Source organism: Lissotriton helveticus, chromosome 11 (genome assembly GCF_964261635.1).
Source record: "Lissotriton helveticus chromosome 11, aLisHel1.1, whole genome shotgun sequence".
NCBI lineage: Eukaryota > Metazoa > Chordata > Amphibia > Caudata > Salamandridae > Lissotriton > Lissotriton helveticus.
The window spans coordinates 687,288,809-687,305,444 of record NC_136072.1 but is presented as its reverse complement, the minus strand read 5'-3'; the positions used below and the strand labels follow the sequence as shown (position 1 = coordinate 687,305,444).

At 45.0% G+C, this 16,636-nt stretch overlaps 1 non-coding gene across 1 annotated transcript; it reads left to right on the top strand.

The window, feature by feature from the left end:
- The first annotated feature begins 16,177 nt into the window (after window positions 1-16,177).
- Window positions 16,178-16,259, top strand: TRNAS-UGA (transfer RNA serine (anticodon UGA)). The gene has a single exon. It is a non-coding gene; the product is annotated as a tRNA-Ser (tRNA).
- Window positions 16,260-16,636: the final 377 nt, after the last annotated feature.

Sequence of the window (16,636 nt, the reverse complement as noted above, 5' to 3'; positions counted from 1 at the left end):
GTGGCATGCGTTGTATTGGCATGCGATGTAAATGAAGTTGAGTTGTAACAGCTGTGTTGTAAAGGTAGTGTGTTGTAATGTCTGTGTTGTAATGGCTGTTTCCCCTTTCAACACCTTCCACCACGTGATTTCCAACACCATACACTCTGTACTCCCATCCCCGTTTGCTATGTGCTCCTCACCCTCTTGGATCCCAAACTCCACAGTCCCTGAAACTTTGCTATCCCTAACCCCTTGCACTCTATCCTGCCCATCCCTTTGTGCCCTACAGGTTCCCAAGCACCCTATGCACACCTTATACCCTGACACTCTTCCCTTCTACCCTATATTCTTCTGCCCATTTTCTTTACACTATGCTCCCCCACAGCATCCTTCTACTTTGATAATGCCAATTATTTTGTCTTTTGTATAGGGAAAAGCTGTTCACCAAGCTTCACTAACATACAGCACAGTTAGCATATCAACAGCAGTACAAGATTCCCTAATATAAAGATCAGTTGCAAGTCAGACATTTGTAATATAGTTGACAGTCTAGTAGCTGGGGTGGGCGAGGCTAGGTGGGCTGAGGTGAAGAGGAGGAGTCAGAACAGGATGAGGACAGTTAGAATAGGGACCCTGAAGGAGCAAGACGTGAATAATAAAGCACCACCATATATCACTTGTAGTGTCTGTCTGATTGATTGCCAGGACACTACAACTGGCGACGAGGGTGGGATTAGCAGCCTGCTATCCTGAAACCCAGAAAGGAACATTGTCTGGTCCCTGGGCGTCGCGTTGAAGAGGTCGCCGAAGCGACACGTGAGCCCCAGCATGATCGCCGTCAGAAGATCAGCGATCGAAATGTGTGCTCCGCGATCAGTGAATTGTGTGGAGTTCCCCTGGTGCAGCTGAGGTAATTGCTGCCAGGGTGTCGGAGCAAATTTTGAACCGAGCGCTGTTCGCGCCAAAAGAAACTGAAAGTGCCCGAGTGAGGTGAGGGCTGAAACGGACTTAGCGAGGGATCGGGAGCCCAACCCCGACCCTGCCGTACTGCCGCCTAAAGAAGAAAGGCCAGCAGTGAGTGACCCTCTCCCCAGAGCCAGGGTATTGACAGGGGCCCGAAGGAACCGGAGAAACGAGCGCCAGAGCGTCGGGAAAAAGAAACGCTCAATCGCGCAAAAACGAGACTCACGCTTGATGCGTGTAATTTGGCATGCCCCAACGAAACAGAAGTCGGGCGCCTACTCCGACTCTGCCAAGCCCCAAAGGTGAAAGGAAAGTACCTCAGGGTGAAGGACATCGCCCCCACGAAGGTCTACTGCCCCCACGAAGGTCTCCTGCCAAGCGCTGCTGAGCGCGGTGAAATTGGAGCCCGAGTGAGCTCCGACGTCGGAAAACCTCACGCCGGATGCGTGGGTTTTGGCACGCCGCCGCCGAAGGACCTTGCAAAGTAAGGCGGGAGCCCACCCCAACCTCACCTGACTGTAGCATTGACCAGAGGGAGCCAAATCCGGAGTATGCTGACCCTGGGAGCAACTGCCGGTGAGTCCTGTGTGAAGAATCGGGTCGAGTGCAGAGAGAGAAAGTAGTGCCTGCAGACAACTACGGCGGCCATCTTTGAGTCAGGCAGGTTTTAAGGACATACCCTGTGTGATCCATGAGCGGCCATCTTGAGGTCAGGCAACGTCAAGAAATCATCAAGCATTGGCAAAGGAAAGTCAACAAGCATTGATAACTGTAAGGAAACAAACAAACAAGCATTGGCGAAGACCAAACAAACATTAGCAAAAGCAAGCAAGCATTGGTACATGCAAATAAACAAGCATTGGTGCATGCAAATAGACAAACATTGGTATATGCAAATAAAACAAGCATTGGCGAAGACCAAACAAACATTGGCAAAGACAAGCAAGCAAGCATTGGTACATGCAAATAAACAAGCATTGGTGCATGCAAATAAACAAGCATTGGTACAGCAAGCATTGGTACATGCAAATAAACAAACATTGGTATATGCAAATAAAACAAGCATTGGCGAAGACCAAACAAACATTGGCAAAGACAAGCAAGCAAGCATGGGTACATGCAAATAAACAAGCATTGGTGCATGCAAATAAACAAGCATTGGTACATGCAAGTCAACAAGCCTTGGTATGTGCAAATAAACAAGCACTGGTAAATGCCAAGAAATAGGCATTGGTAAGGCAAATAAATAAGCGTGGATAACGGCGCGTGAACAACAATGAACAAGTCTTGGCAACCAAAACAGAATAAGCACATGCAAACACGAGAGTGAATCAACTAACAAGCACGAGCAACCACAGGAGTGACTTAACAAACATGCATTGACAAAAACAAATGTCAGCACGGGTGGAAACGCGAACATTGAGAAACGCAAGCGAATGCGCAGTGGCAAATGTAATGAAGTAACACGTGTCTGTAAAATAAAAGAAGCACAAGCGAACACAAGGACCAAGCAAAGACAACAGCACAATGGAACAAGCATAAGCAAATGCAAGAGACAGATAAAGACGACGCTGAGCACAAATCGAAGAGCGCCGAAGGGAGAAGAGCTGCTGGGCAGAACTGCAGAAGACCCAGAGGAGGGCAGTCCTACAGAGGACCCCAGAGAGAGTAGAACCATCCAAGTTCATTCACCGGCGCATACTGTGATGGTTACAAAGACTATCAATTTCTAAGCAAACGACCAGACCAAAGACCTTGACCAGGATCTCCCTCTCTCATGGCGGGAAGAGATGTAGCACAGCGGGTCACTCCATACATTGAAGTACCGCCCCCAGTGGTGCAGACTGATGATTGGATCTCGGATCTCAAACGACACTGGTGGCTCGAAGCCTTGGAAGATTTCTTAAAAGCCAATGGTGAGCAAAGAGAGAGAAAATGTCTGATACTACTCCTCCATCTGGTGGGTCCTGAGGGCCGATGCCCAATCAGGACATTTTCCAAAGAGGATACAGAAATCTATAAAAGACTCCAAAGGGAGCTCTGTGCCCATCTCAACGCACAGACAGATGTGGATCATAATCGCATGGTTTTCAATACAGCACGGCAGGAACCAGGCGAACCGTTGCCAAATTTCATCACTCGGTTGCAAAGTCTGGTACGAGGCTGCCACTTCAACACTTTTACAAATGAGGATGCGGTTCGACTTCGGATAGTTGAAGGTTGCACAAACCCTGACACAAAGCGCAAGATCCTGCAAGGGCATTGGTCGTTAAAGGAAATCATCAAGAAGGCCGAAATTGGAATGCAAATCAAAGCAAGAGACGGATTGAAGGACGTGCACCTGAGAGCAAACCATCAAGATACCTGGGAAGATAGAACTCAGAAAACAAACAGAACTGAAAGGAGAGAGAGGGAAGGCAAACCAGCAAAAAGACAACGGGAAAGATACAGTGACAAAGAAAGTGACAAGGATTACTCAGAGTCAGATTCCTCAGCGTCCGACTACTCAAAGTCAACCAAGGATTACTCAGAGTCAGATGACTCAGAGTCAACCATCCAAAAGACAATTCCAAGGAGTTATTCACCCCCCAGGAGTTCCTCAAGGAGTCATTCAAAGTATGACACACAGTACTCTGATGAGGAAAGAGCGTCAAGTGGGACAGATCGCACTCCTGGACAAGAGGGCATCCTGCACAACAAGTGGGAGAGAAAGACAAACCATAGAAGAAGGGGTCGCACCGGTCAACACCGGAAGTCGGCGCAGGAACATCAGTCACCAAGCAGTGAAGACGAGTCCAAGGAAACATCTGGCAGGAGAACACATCACCCCCAGATCAGAGGTGTTAGAGCATCAAACAAGCGTGAAGGAGAAACAGGTCGCACAAGACGGACTGATCCTCCACAGCAACGAACCAGAAAAGATCCATGCATCCATGGCTCCCGCGACAACGAAGAAACGGAGAGGAAATTGTTAACTTCAGGCGAGAAGGACAAAGAGGCAAAAGCTTGGGATCAAGCACAAGGAACAAGCACGGGATCATCAAACAACCTCCCAAATGAGACAGCATTGAAGATGTTCCAACAAAGGCACACGGAGAAGCATCTCAAAGACAATTCAAAGGGAAAGAGCAATTTGTCACGGACTACGGAATTCAAAAATCCATTACCCAAGACAGTTTCAAAGAAACGTTTGAGAAGGAATGGGAAGAAGGATCTCTCTGACGCGGAGTGCACATCTATCCGATCCTGGAAGTCAACAAAAGACTTCTCTGACCCAGAAAGCACGTCTATGGCCAGGAACTCCTCTGGTTCAGAGAGCGCATCTGTCCGATCCTTTAAAAGGGGTATGGCCAGGACCTCCTCTGATTCAGAGAGCGCGTCTGCCCGTTCCTGGAAGTCGACAAAAGACTTCTCTGACCCAGAGAGCACATCTGTTCAACCCCGTGAGTCGACCGAGTCATGGTCCCGACAGCAGCCATGGTGTCAACCACCCGAACGCACCATGGAACCAGAGGACATCCTTCCCGTCAAGAGCAACATGTCACACACTAAGGTCTCTGAATACTCAGTCACTCCACAAGGCAACCTGTCATGTCAGTCACAAGTATATCCGGACATAGATCAGACACCGTCACCCCTGAAGGGGTCTGCGAGGCTGACTCAAAGGACCTACAAAAGGAAGACAGAGACAGTGGACCCTAGTCACCGGATGGGAAGGGACCAGCCAGTCACTCCGCAAGGAAAGCTGGACGTGTCAGTAGAGAGAGATCATCACTGGATGAGAGAAAGACATGCCCATGCACAGATAGCCCACGAGTTCGCCAGACAACCCGAGGCCGCGAATGAGTTATTGAACCAAACCAAGACAGTCTCGTCAGATAGTACCGTACTGTCTGGTATGCATGACCCTGAATTGGAGGACAGTGTTGCCCTCGACCGGACAAGACAAAAGGAAGTAAAAGTAAGTGCAGATGCTCAGAAAAGGACCAGAACATTATCCACTCATGAAAGGGACCGAGCATCTAAACCAACAGTTACACCACAGGAAGGAAACATGATGACTGCGGAGTGTGAGAGTAAACAGTTCACACGCAACGTAGTCAAGAAAGCCCTGATTAAGACAACGGAAAGATTGACCAAAGCCAAGCCCACCACTGATTCGACACTACTGAAGCTTGAAGAACAGGCTGTGTGGTGGATTGAAGAATTGCGAACACTGAAGACATTGAGCTCATTTTGTTAAGAAAGGGGGAGATGTAATATATTTGACAGTCTAGTAGCTGGGGTGGGCGGAGCTAGGTGGGCTGAGGGGAAAAGGAGGAGTCAGAACAGGATGAGGACAGTTAGAATAGGGACCCTGAAGGAGCAAGACGTGAATAATAAAGCACCACCATATATCACTTGTAGTGTCTGTCTGATTGATTGCCAGGACACTACAACATTGACATTGTATACTTGCTCACGCACACAGAACTCATATATTTGCAGCAGCAGCGCAAGATTCCCTGTGTTTGGTAGTTAGCATTGCCAGGCACTACATTTTATGTATATTATTTGAACTTATTAATAATGCTTCATTATACAAAATCTAAAACAATTGGCATTGCCAATGCATGTGTATACATGTTTATTGAAAGGTTCCATATCGTCAAAATAAGTCCAGGAGCTCAGCACTACAGATCTGTTCAAAGAGAACTGGGGAACCTGCATAGAGATGGTTGCACTCTTTTCAATTATTCAGGGTTGAAAAATGTAATGAGAATGTTTTGAAACAGATGGGGTGATGATAGAATGTTAGCTAACTGGCTGCCAATTATATTTTGAAGTGCATATGGAATAGAAAATGTCTGATATAACTGTAACTCACTGTGGCAATCGAGTGGTTTTGTATCACTGAAAATAACAGATGCACTATTTCCTAATTCAGGAGACCGCATTTTATCGATCTCAAAAGGATACTGAAAATGACTCAGGGATGATGATGAAGGCTGTACACAGATCTGTGCTGTATGTGAATTACCACAATGAGTGTTCTTAACACCTTCAGCACGTACAAAGTTTTCAGCAGGTCTACTTTTCCCAGAATGGCTACATTTCCTGTTGCATGAGTTTCCAAATAAGCATGCCTAGGTTTTCGCCTAGGTTTTCGTTTTTATAAACTGAAAGATTACTTCAGTCGCATCGTCCTTGCAGGGCTATAACCGACAACAGTAGGTCGGTCGGTCACGGTTCCTGACCGATGTTGGACGGACCCGACATTGGAATCGGCCCCTAAGTCTTTTATGAGTACCTTGGGCATGAAAACAAATTTTGAGAAATCACATATTATGGCATACGGACCCGGTAAGAGGTGGGTGATTTCTTTGCTGGTTCTCCGCTGCTGCCAGTTCTCAAAGACGCTGCCAATTTAACCCTGAGGTAACCCTGGAGGGTTAAGGGTCCCAGGGCAACGCCACTTTGCCAACCTGCCTTGCCACACTCTGGGGAGGACTTCAACCCCCAGAGTGCAACACATACATCCGCAGCTTCCGCGAGTGAGGGGGAGGTGTGGCCATCGCCCATAAAGCGCTGCCTCTCCCCCCGCGGCGTGGGTGATTTATTTGCTGGTTCTCTGCTGCTGCCTGTACTATCTTATAAAAACTGCCTCTTTCCCATTGCTGCTATAATTGCTGCTAAAATACTTTTGCACTGATGTAAAAATTAGTTTTAAAGATACAAAATTGTTTAATTTTATTACCGTTTTAATGTGAATAAAGTCGCTTTTTATGTACTGAAGTCTTTTTAAAAAATAAAAAAAAAGAAGCTATTCTAATTCCTGATTTCACTTTGCGGGGAAATACGGGGAGAGTTTTGTTCTGGGCTCACCTGCTCCCGCGTTTTGCCAGAAATCCACGTCAGAGCACTTCTGCATTCCTCAACGCGGTCTAGTGCTGGGAAACTGCTGAGCAGAGCAGAGCTGATTGGTTGGTGGGCGGAAGGGGGCAGCTTAACTGGGACACTGGAGCAGACGCGCAGCAGGCGTGTCGTGGGCGCGCAGCAGGCGCGCCTAAGGCAAGACTGTTTGCGCCCGTCTGCGTCCGGCCGGGTCCAGGGGCCAGAACCCCTGGTTCTACTAAACAATACTCTGCAAGGAAACTACTGTCTCTTGCCACAGGTAACTATGGGCTGAACTCCTATGTCACTGCCAGACTGAAATTGGAAAATCTCTTGAGAGACACTGGGACAGACACCCACACGATCCTGGGGCTAACCCCTCACTCTATGATCTCGCCAGGAAACTCCCCAGGTTTAAAAGTGGCTGTTTTGAACACAAGATCTCTACAGAAACACCATTTAGAGATCTTTGCACTCCTCCAGGAGGGGGATATTGACATACTGGCACTCGCAGAAACCTGGATAGGTGATGCATTGGCCCCCAACAATATTGCTGCACTGCCAGGCAACGTTGATGCCTTCTGGCACAACAGGCAAGATAACAGAAGAGGAGGGGGAGTGGCGATTCTTTTCAACTCCAGGCTCATGGCCACCAAGATAATAGCGGAAAGTATGGATAACACAGATATTCTGGGAGTTAAAATTACCTCAAAATCCTCCTGCCTCCTCCTCTTGACAGTCTACCACCCCCCGGATGCAACCCCTGTTTCAATGACCATTTTGCTGATGCCATGTCTGGCCTCAGTACACGTTACCAAAGAATTATGGTGGTTGGAGATTTTATCTCCACTGGGAGAAGGAACCACGGGAACCGCAGGCAAAGCAGGTCGACATGGCAATGTCTACTCTGGGGCTCCATCACTTGGTGGATTGCCCTACTCACACTAAAGGGCACACCCCCTGATTTAGTCTGGTCATCCAACCACCTTGACAGGCTAATGAGTATTCAACCGTGTGCCTGGTCTGACCATTCACTAATCTCCTGCTGGGTCCCGTTGGATAGTTCTCCTGCACAACACCCGCCTGAGTGGAGGAGAGTGCGGAGCTGGCACAAAATTCAGGCAGACAATCTAGTGGAGACACTACAGAGGCTACCCGCACCCACATTTCAGGAGGGCAACTTTGACATAGAAAGCCAAACCCTTAGTAAAACTCTTCAATCGGCTATCTATCAAATAGCACCAGAACGTAGAGAAAGAACGAGACTTTAAAGCAAGGTGGCCCCCTAGTTTAATGAGGTACTGAGGGAAAGTAAACAGAGCCTTCACAAAGCTGAGAGACGGTGGCGGACAGCCTATGACCCTACTGAGCTAACTACCTGCAAAGCTACACTAACTCTATATAAAAAATCCATTATTACCAGGAAGCCGAGTACTATAAGGCACGTATAATAGATGCTCCAAACAATCAAAAGGAAACTTATAAGATCCTAAATGAACTCAGTAAAAAGTCTGACGTAAAATCTGCAGCAGCACCCTCTGACTGTAATGCACTACAGACTTTCTTTCTCCAGAAAGTAACAGACATCCTCCTGGAGAATGGAAAAACCACCATCACCCTGAGCTCCGTGGAGTTGTCTGCCCCGCCGGCCCCTTCTGCCCAGCTCCTCACTAGTTTCCCTCTACTAGACCCAGAATCTCTGACGGCCCTGATAATCAGCCTCCCCGGCCAACCCGTGCCCGCCAAGGATCTTTCAGATGGCCCTTCCGGCCTTGACAGCCAGATTCTCACCCTCTTGAATAATTCCCTGGCTACTGGTCAAGTCCCCTCCAACTTGAAGGAGGTTAGAGTTACTCTTCTACTAAAGAAACCGATAGCATATAAGGCCGAGCTTAAAAATCATAGACCTATCTCCCAGCTCCCATTCCTGGCGAAGGTTGTGGATCAACATGTCCTGAAGACAACCTCAGCGTTCCTGGAGGAACACGAGCTACTCCAACCTCGCCAGGCTGAGTTTCGAGCCCACTATGGTACAGAGCTAGTCATGCTGTCTGTACTCGATGATCTCAGGATGAAGGCCGATAACAAAGAGTCGAGCGCCCTTTTAGATCTTTCGGCGGCGTTCGATACGGTCAGTCACACAACATTACTGACCCGGCTGACGGACCTGGGCTTTCGGGGACACGCCTATAATTGGATAAAATCTTTTCTATCAGGACGCTCGCAGAGGGTCCAACTTGGCGATCAGGTATCAGAAAAGGGCAACATCTCCTGCGGGGTCCCTCAGGGCTCCACACTGTCCCCGCTCCTTTTGAACGTATACCTGCAGCCCCTGGTGACTACGTTAACCAATATGGAATGCCAGGTTTTCAATTACGCTGATGATACTCAGCTCATCCTGAGGATCTATAACTTGGTTCGAGCCCAAGAGTCTGTCCAGAACATCCTCAGGTTCACAATAAACTAGATGACTGCAAACTCCCTAAAATTTAATCCAGATAAAACCGAAATCTTAGCCATTCCGGCAAAAAACAACCCATGGAGCGGCCGTTTTGGCCCCAAGAGTTAGGGGCCTCTCCTAGCCCATCACCAGTTGTAAAAAGCTTGGGAATCAATATTGACTCCGAGCTCTCGATGACTAAGCAAGTCAATTTGGTGGTGGGCACGTGCATTGGTCTTCTAAGACAGCTGAGGAAACTGGTTACCCTACTCTCAGTTTCATCTCTGAAAACTATTGTATCAGCAACTATTGTCTTGCGCCTCGACTATGGCAACGTGCTTTATGTCGGGCTCCCCCAGAAACTTACGAACAAACTGCAGGTGGTATAGAATGACGCAGCAAGGGTGATCTTCAGGCTGCCTAGAAGAACTCACACCACTCCCTTGCTGAGCAAATTGCTCTGGCTGCCTGTCAAGCAAATAGTGAGGGACTCTGCATCGCCCATAAAGCTCTTTACGGACACGCCCCACGGTACATAAGGGAACACCTAATAAAATACATGCCAGGACGGATGCTTCACTCAGCAGAAGCCGCCCGGCTGGTCTGCCTGCGGGGTAACTTTGTTTCCAAAGGAGAACGAGCTTTCTCGGTCCTTCTGTCACAACTCTGGAACCAATTGCCCGATACCCTCCGTAAAGAACCTGGTCTGCTTCCCTTTCCGGAAACAACTAAAAACCATTCTTTTTAGGGAAGCATTAGACAAGACCTAATACTTCTCAGTACCATGGAGACTAACCCGCCCTGATGCTGTTTTACTTCTTCCAAAGCGCTAAGAGACCTGTCGGTGTACATGCGATACATAAGAATAAAATAACATAACAGTAGGTGACACTAGTTAAGGTGCCTTTTTCAGGTTTCGTCTGCACAGCGCTTGTACTGTTCTTGTGTATCTATTGTATTTAATATAAATCTTAAAAAGGGCTTCCATCCCACCCCTTGATTTCCTTGCTTTTCATTGTTTCCTGTGCTTGTCACTAACTTTTCCTACATTTCCATTGGCTGTAGCATACTGTTTCCAGTTGTTCCTCGTGTGCTTTTCTTATTAGTTTCCTCAGGACCAAGTACTGTTTCCATCCGTTTTTGTGGAAATATTTTTTTAAAGATTTTGCCTTGTTTTCATTTTGAAAAATATTATTTTTCAAAATGTAATATAATGAATTATAATTTTTTTCCGGAGGCTTAATTAGTTTGTCAGATGTTTTTACCATCAGATGTCTTTCGTTAGTATATCTGGTTTCGGTTTCACCTACGCTGTAAATTATATTTCTTACACAAGGCTCACTTTGCCAACGCACCTCACAAGCCCTAACTTCCAACACCACCCTCTCTCAAAGGAACTTGTAGTGTAGTTCCTATAGTCCCAATAGGCTCTGCGCATTGGAATAATATCTTCAGTAGTGTAGACGTAGGACTGAGGTTAACTAGGTCTCTACTGACGATATTAGACTTAGGTTTTTGCCAGCTAGCTCAGAGTTCACTAGAAACTTTCTCGAATAAGCGAGGAGGAGTTTAACCTCCCTGGATAGACAAGAAGGGATTTAGTTTCTGACAACCATAAAACATGACAACTTTGCTCTCCCTGAATAAGAGTGTATCTCTAGAGTCGTGTGAAAACAAAAGACAGCTATTTCACTCAGTCAAAGGTGCGTACTTAGTTTCACCAGATTGCAGAGAAAAAGAGAGACGGGCGTTTTCAATAAAAGGTGTTATTTATTGAGCAGTCTCTTTCCTCATACAAGAGAAATGAATTGCTACAATTGCAATACTTATAGTTAAGTAAAGTGCATACAGTAAAAGCAGGATTATGAAATAATACTGTAAAAGCATGGATATGGTTTCTTAGCCATATGATACTTTAAAATGGATAAAATAGATACATACATATATACATTGACTAATCGTACTCAACTGGTGCTTCTAACTATGCCTACCCCGGTGTACCTGACCTAGGCCTAATACGTGGGAGGGAGTAAGTAAGTAGCAGTTTAAGTTAAGTTTGTTTTGCCAAGAATCTGACTCAAGAATTCTCTGTAAGGGTTTAGTCAGTTCAGTACCTGGGTATTAGAAGGCAGGAGGGCTGGTATCTCTCTCTCAGGACCCGGTATCCCAGTCAACCGCAAGGGTAGGCTGGAAACGCCAGAGGCTGGAATTCTCGGCAAGAGAAAAGACAGCGTCTTTCTCAGCGCGTCAAAAGGGAGGGGCAGCGTCCATGGGCTCTCGCATCAGCTGGGCTCTTCGGAAGTAGATAGCTGCACTGCTCCAGGATTACCACCGTGTGTTTGCTTAAGGCAACGTTGGTATATTTATACCTGAAAGGTGCCGGGTTTGACGTAAGGCTGGACATAAGACGTCAATAAAGATGTCACTAAGAACTGGTCGTTCTTACAGTGCTTTACAGGAGTTCTCGGACGAAATCAAAACAAAGCAGCGGGGATTTCCCAGGTTGCTGGAGGCTTGGATTTGTTTAAGAACTCGTGTGCTTTCTAGGGGGCTGGAGGAATAGGCTTGCTTAATGTGACAGCATACGCTATGACTGAATTATGAAAAGGGTTTCTATGCCGTTGTAGGGATATTATTGATTTATAACCGGACAAGGGCAAAGAATAGGAATATCGATTCAGGTACCTAGATAAACACACTATACCCACTCCACGAATTCATGTCCATAATTACTAAACTAAGCAATAGTAAACATATCTAACGGTGCATGTGTATACCGATCCACCCCAAAATACATTTTTTGCATCTGAAATGGCATATGCGAAATACACGAAAAATGAGTATAGGTACTGTATGCTTACAAGCAGTGTAATCATTCATTAAAAAGGATGCACATATATATCAGCATGAATGATTTGCGAAAATTACACATGAAATGGCTCTTAATACAGAAAAGAAAAGTGCGAGACCATTCCATCACATATAAATACATTTTTTTGTAAATATGCTAGAGGCTGAGGTAATATATTGTCTCTAGAGTTCCTAAAAATAGAAGCTCTGTTCTCTAAGAATAGTTCTACTTTAAGTAGAGGATGAGTGCCAAAAAAAAGGTAAATATTTTGGAAACGGGGAAAAATAATTTCGCTTTTCAAGGGAAGAGGTCAAAACAGTTCCAAATATTTTCAGAAGCTTTTGTTTTTCAAAGCTGAAGGCCAAATTCAGAGTTCAGGGAACGCTGAGTGCTTGTTTGCTTAAAAGTTTATTCTTTTTGTTCAGGGGAGAACATCATTTCAGACAGACTTTCAAAAAAGCAGTTTACCACTTCAGGTGAAAGTTCGACCAAGTTGGAAAATGCCGCAACTGTGCAGTCCTGAGAATGATTGCTATCATCGATGACAGGATCAGCAGTGCTCACAGAAGGTCGTACCTGGTTGATGCTGCTCTCATCTTGCACTTCACTACCCTTCAATCGCAGTGGTGAAGTCTCAACGAATGCCGTCATCAGGATGGGTAACCGCTGGGGACAACACGATGCATGAGCCTTTACTGGACTTAGCAAAGTATCTGTATCCAATGGTACTTCTGATTGTAGTGTAAGACAGACGTCTAACACGCATTCTTCTCCGCACAGCATACATCTTAACACAGGTAAGATACAGTTCTGCCAGATGGGTCTGAATGAAAGAAACCAGGTCATATTCAGATCTCTTAGCCGGGCTAATCCAAGGACTTTAGTTATGCGGTCCCGATAGCGTATAGCTTCTTCCATTGTTGCTGGAGTTTTGTCTGTGACGTGGCTTGCCATAACGAAGCAGCAGTATCAAAAATAAAATGCCTGCTACGAGTCCCAACAGGAGTGGAAGGTCGCCAAAGAGTGAATGGACAAAATTAGGAAAGATGCCCAGGACTGCTTTGAAAGGTGTCAACAGTCCCGAAAAAATTGTCTTAAATACACTCGCGATACCATTCGTATCAGAAATGTTTAAGATTTCGTTTAGCATTTCTGCGAAGTGTAGGGGGCAATTTGTTGATAAAAGGTTATGTATCTCTGCCGTTGTCCTTGCAACTTGGAGATCATACGTTTCTTTTGATGACGTCAAGTGCACTGGCGTCTGTAGAAGAACAGACTTCATTCTGCTTAAAGTATCAATTCGAATAGAAGAGATTTTCAAACTGGGCCACATTTTTCCCTCCCTGTCTGGAGTGTCGTTCGGATACAATACTTGCATACAGCAAGTGACCCTGGACATTACGCTTACGAGATAAGCTTTTCCTGGCACCAAGCCACAACATCTGTGGTCCACTATTAGAATGTAGCTCCCATTCGAAAGCCGTCTAAAGAATGGCTCTATTCGAGTTGCAGGTGTGCCAAGCTGGTGACATGAAAGGTTATTTGAAGTCCCCTCACAGGCCCCATGTAGATTTATACCCTGACACAGAAGTGTACCACTTAGTGATTTTTCACAATTATCACCACTAAGAAATACATTCTGTCCTTTTTCACTATAACATGTGTGTGTGTAAGGTAATTTCCATGATGACTTGATGTATCCTTTACCCAACCTTTCATACTGGCCTGCCTGTATATACTTTTGGCAGTATTGAAATTGAAAAGTCGTTTTCGGAATAGTTATTATCCCGTGTATTATCCATTCAATGACAGGTCGTTCTGACATTGTCAATGGTAATCTCTCAAGTTTTTCAATGCTCAGAATTGTCTACTCTGCACCCTTTTGTGCCAAGCTGATTTGTATATCAGTAAGGTTAAAGATAGCGAATAGTGACGTTGTGTTGATTAAACGCCAAGGCAAGTAGCCTGAACGCAGATTTTGTAACGTCCAGCCAAGCTGTACAATATATGAATATATTCTGGAAGACAGAGTCATTAACCCTTTGTCCACAACAGAAAGTGATTTTTCCAAATTAATACGGTCAATTTCCCGTATTTTCTCTGCTGTTTTAATTTGAGTTTCTTTCCAAATTTCGTTATAAGCTGCATATATAGAGGCCGCTATGAAACGTTTTTGACGCTGTTTGCGTGGTCCCATAATGAAATCACGCAATTCAGCACCTTCTTTAAGTAAAGTTAAGTGTTGCTTAATTTCTGCCAGTGTGGATGTCTGTAGCCATTCAAGGCAGAGTTTCCTACACTGTATGTTGTTACTATCCCTGGATGTTGTCGCTGGGAGTATCTAGGGTCTGGCCTGGTCAATTTGAACCCCTGTATTTTGTTCAGAAATCTATCTTGACAGTTATTTGTGTCTGTGGGCCAGATCAACCATTTTTTCCAATCAGGATGTGTTCTGTTTTGGTTTAAAATATGGGATACGTCTATCTCAACATCTGTAGTGCTATTACTGTCAGGTGTTGGCTCTGGAATAGACGGTTTGTTTAAGTCTTTAATTTTGGCTAGGCCAAGACAGGTTGTTTGTTGAATTGTGTCATTCAAAAATATAATTTGTTCTGGGATTATGCAGGCTCTGAATAATGATTCTATACCTTGGACTTGCCAGTCTCTAGTACCCCAGATCGTTTTTGTTTCAATGTTATTTTTCCAAAAATCAAAACCAAATGTATTCATTTTTTCAAAAAATGATTCTGAATAGATTAATTGTGTATATGTTAGCATGGTTTTCATTCCTGTCTTATTTAACAATTTGAAATAAAATGTTTCTGCGTCAGTTGTGTTAAACCCTGAGAAGTATGGAAATTTCTCATAGAATGTTTTCGAACTACCTTTTGGCGGAGTTGCACAATGTTCCCATTGATTATAATTTAAAACATTTCTAGGTTGAGCAGATTTATGCAAATAATGGTTACCATAGTTGTTGTAGCAGTACATCTGATCATAATTCGATGAACCTTGTAAATAATCATGTTCTGTACATTTTGCTGACATAACTAAGTCTGATATCATATCTTTAATACTTTCAAAATCCCAATCATCAGAGGATGTACTCGGTTTTACAAAGTCACTTAATGAAACCTTAAATTGATGAGGATACTTCAAGAGCTTGACCGGGCCATATATATCGTAATCTGTTTTGTCCCATGCTACCCCACCGGGTAATGGATTGGCTGTGAAGTTTACTGATGAAAGTTCTCTTTTCTCGATGTGTGAAGACTTGTGTGGCTTTAGGACCAGGTTGATATTCTGGCTTGCTGTGTCCATTGTAACATATTTTCCCTCAATGAAGTGTCCCAAGCATAGTACCATGATGAGCCAAAGCAAGAGGAAAAGTACACCGAGTAGCGCATGGCTCATAAATGACAACAGTGACTTCATACTCATGGAGCTACGATGGGCGAGTGGTTAAGGCGTTGTACTCGAAATCCAATGGGGTTTCCCTGGTCAGGTTTGAATCCTGCTTGCAGCGTCGTGCAATTTTGCATGAGCATCATTTGGTTTGTTAAGAAAGTGTTCCCTTCTCGTTACGCAATCCTCATCAAGTCACAGAGTTAAACATCAAAAACTCAAACTAAATGTAAACATTAAGACAATTTCAACACTCAGGAAGTGTTTTAGAGAGCAGGTGGTCGGAAGGGTTCGTAGTCTGGACCTGTGCTGCCTGATCTTGATGAGTCACGAAAAGAGTAATTTATTTCATGTAGCGTGTCTTGTTTAGGCTTTTGGACTCTTTCTGAGTACACTTAAGGGCTCGGTCCCAGCGCCGTAATATAGGGAAAAGAGGGTAGAAATGCGCAGTGATTGATTACCGCTCATCTGTGCCCTGTCACTCACTTTGAGTCATGCGTGTTGCTAATTTTATTAATTGTATCAAAGCATGCGAAATAAGTGAGGGAGACGGGGCACTGCTGGTACGTGCCCCTTCCTTCCGTTACTTTAATTTTTAGGTCTCGGCCTGACGTGAGCAGTGCATGGCTCGTATACGACAACAGTGACATCATACTCATGCAACTGCAATGGTCGAGTGGTTAAGGCATTGGACTTGAAATCCAATGGGGTTTCCCTGCGTAGGTTAGAATCCTGCTTGCAGCGTCATGAGATTTTGCATAAACACCATTTGGTTTAGTTAAGTAAATGTTCACTTCTCGTTATGCAATCCTCATCAAGTCACAGAGTTAAATGGCAAAAACTCAAACTAGATGTAAACATTGAGACAATTTCCACAACCAGAAAGTGTTTTAGAGAGCAGGTGGCTCAGAAGGGTTCGTAGTCAGGAGCTGTCCTGCCTGATCTAGACAGGTCACGAAAAGAGTAATTTTTTTTTGTATGAAGCGTGTCTTGTTTAGGCTTTTGGACTCTTTCTGAGTACACTTAAGGGCCCGTTGCCACCGCCGTGATATAGGGAAAAGAGGGTAGAAATGCGCAGTGATTGATTACTGCTCATCTGTGCCCTGTCACTCACTTTGAGT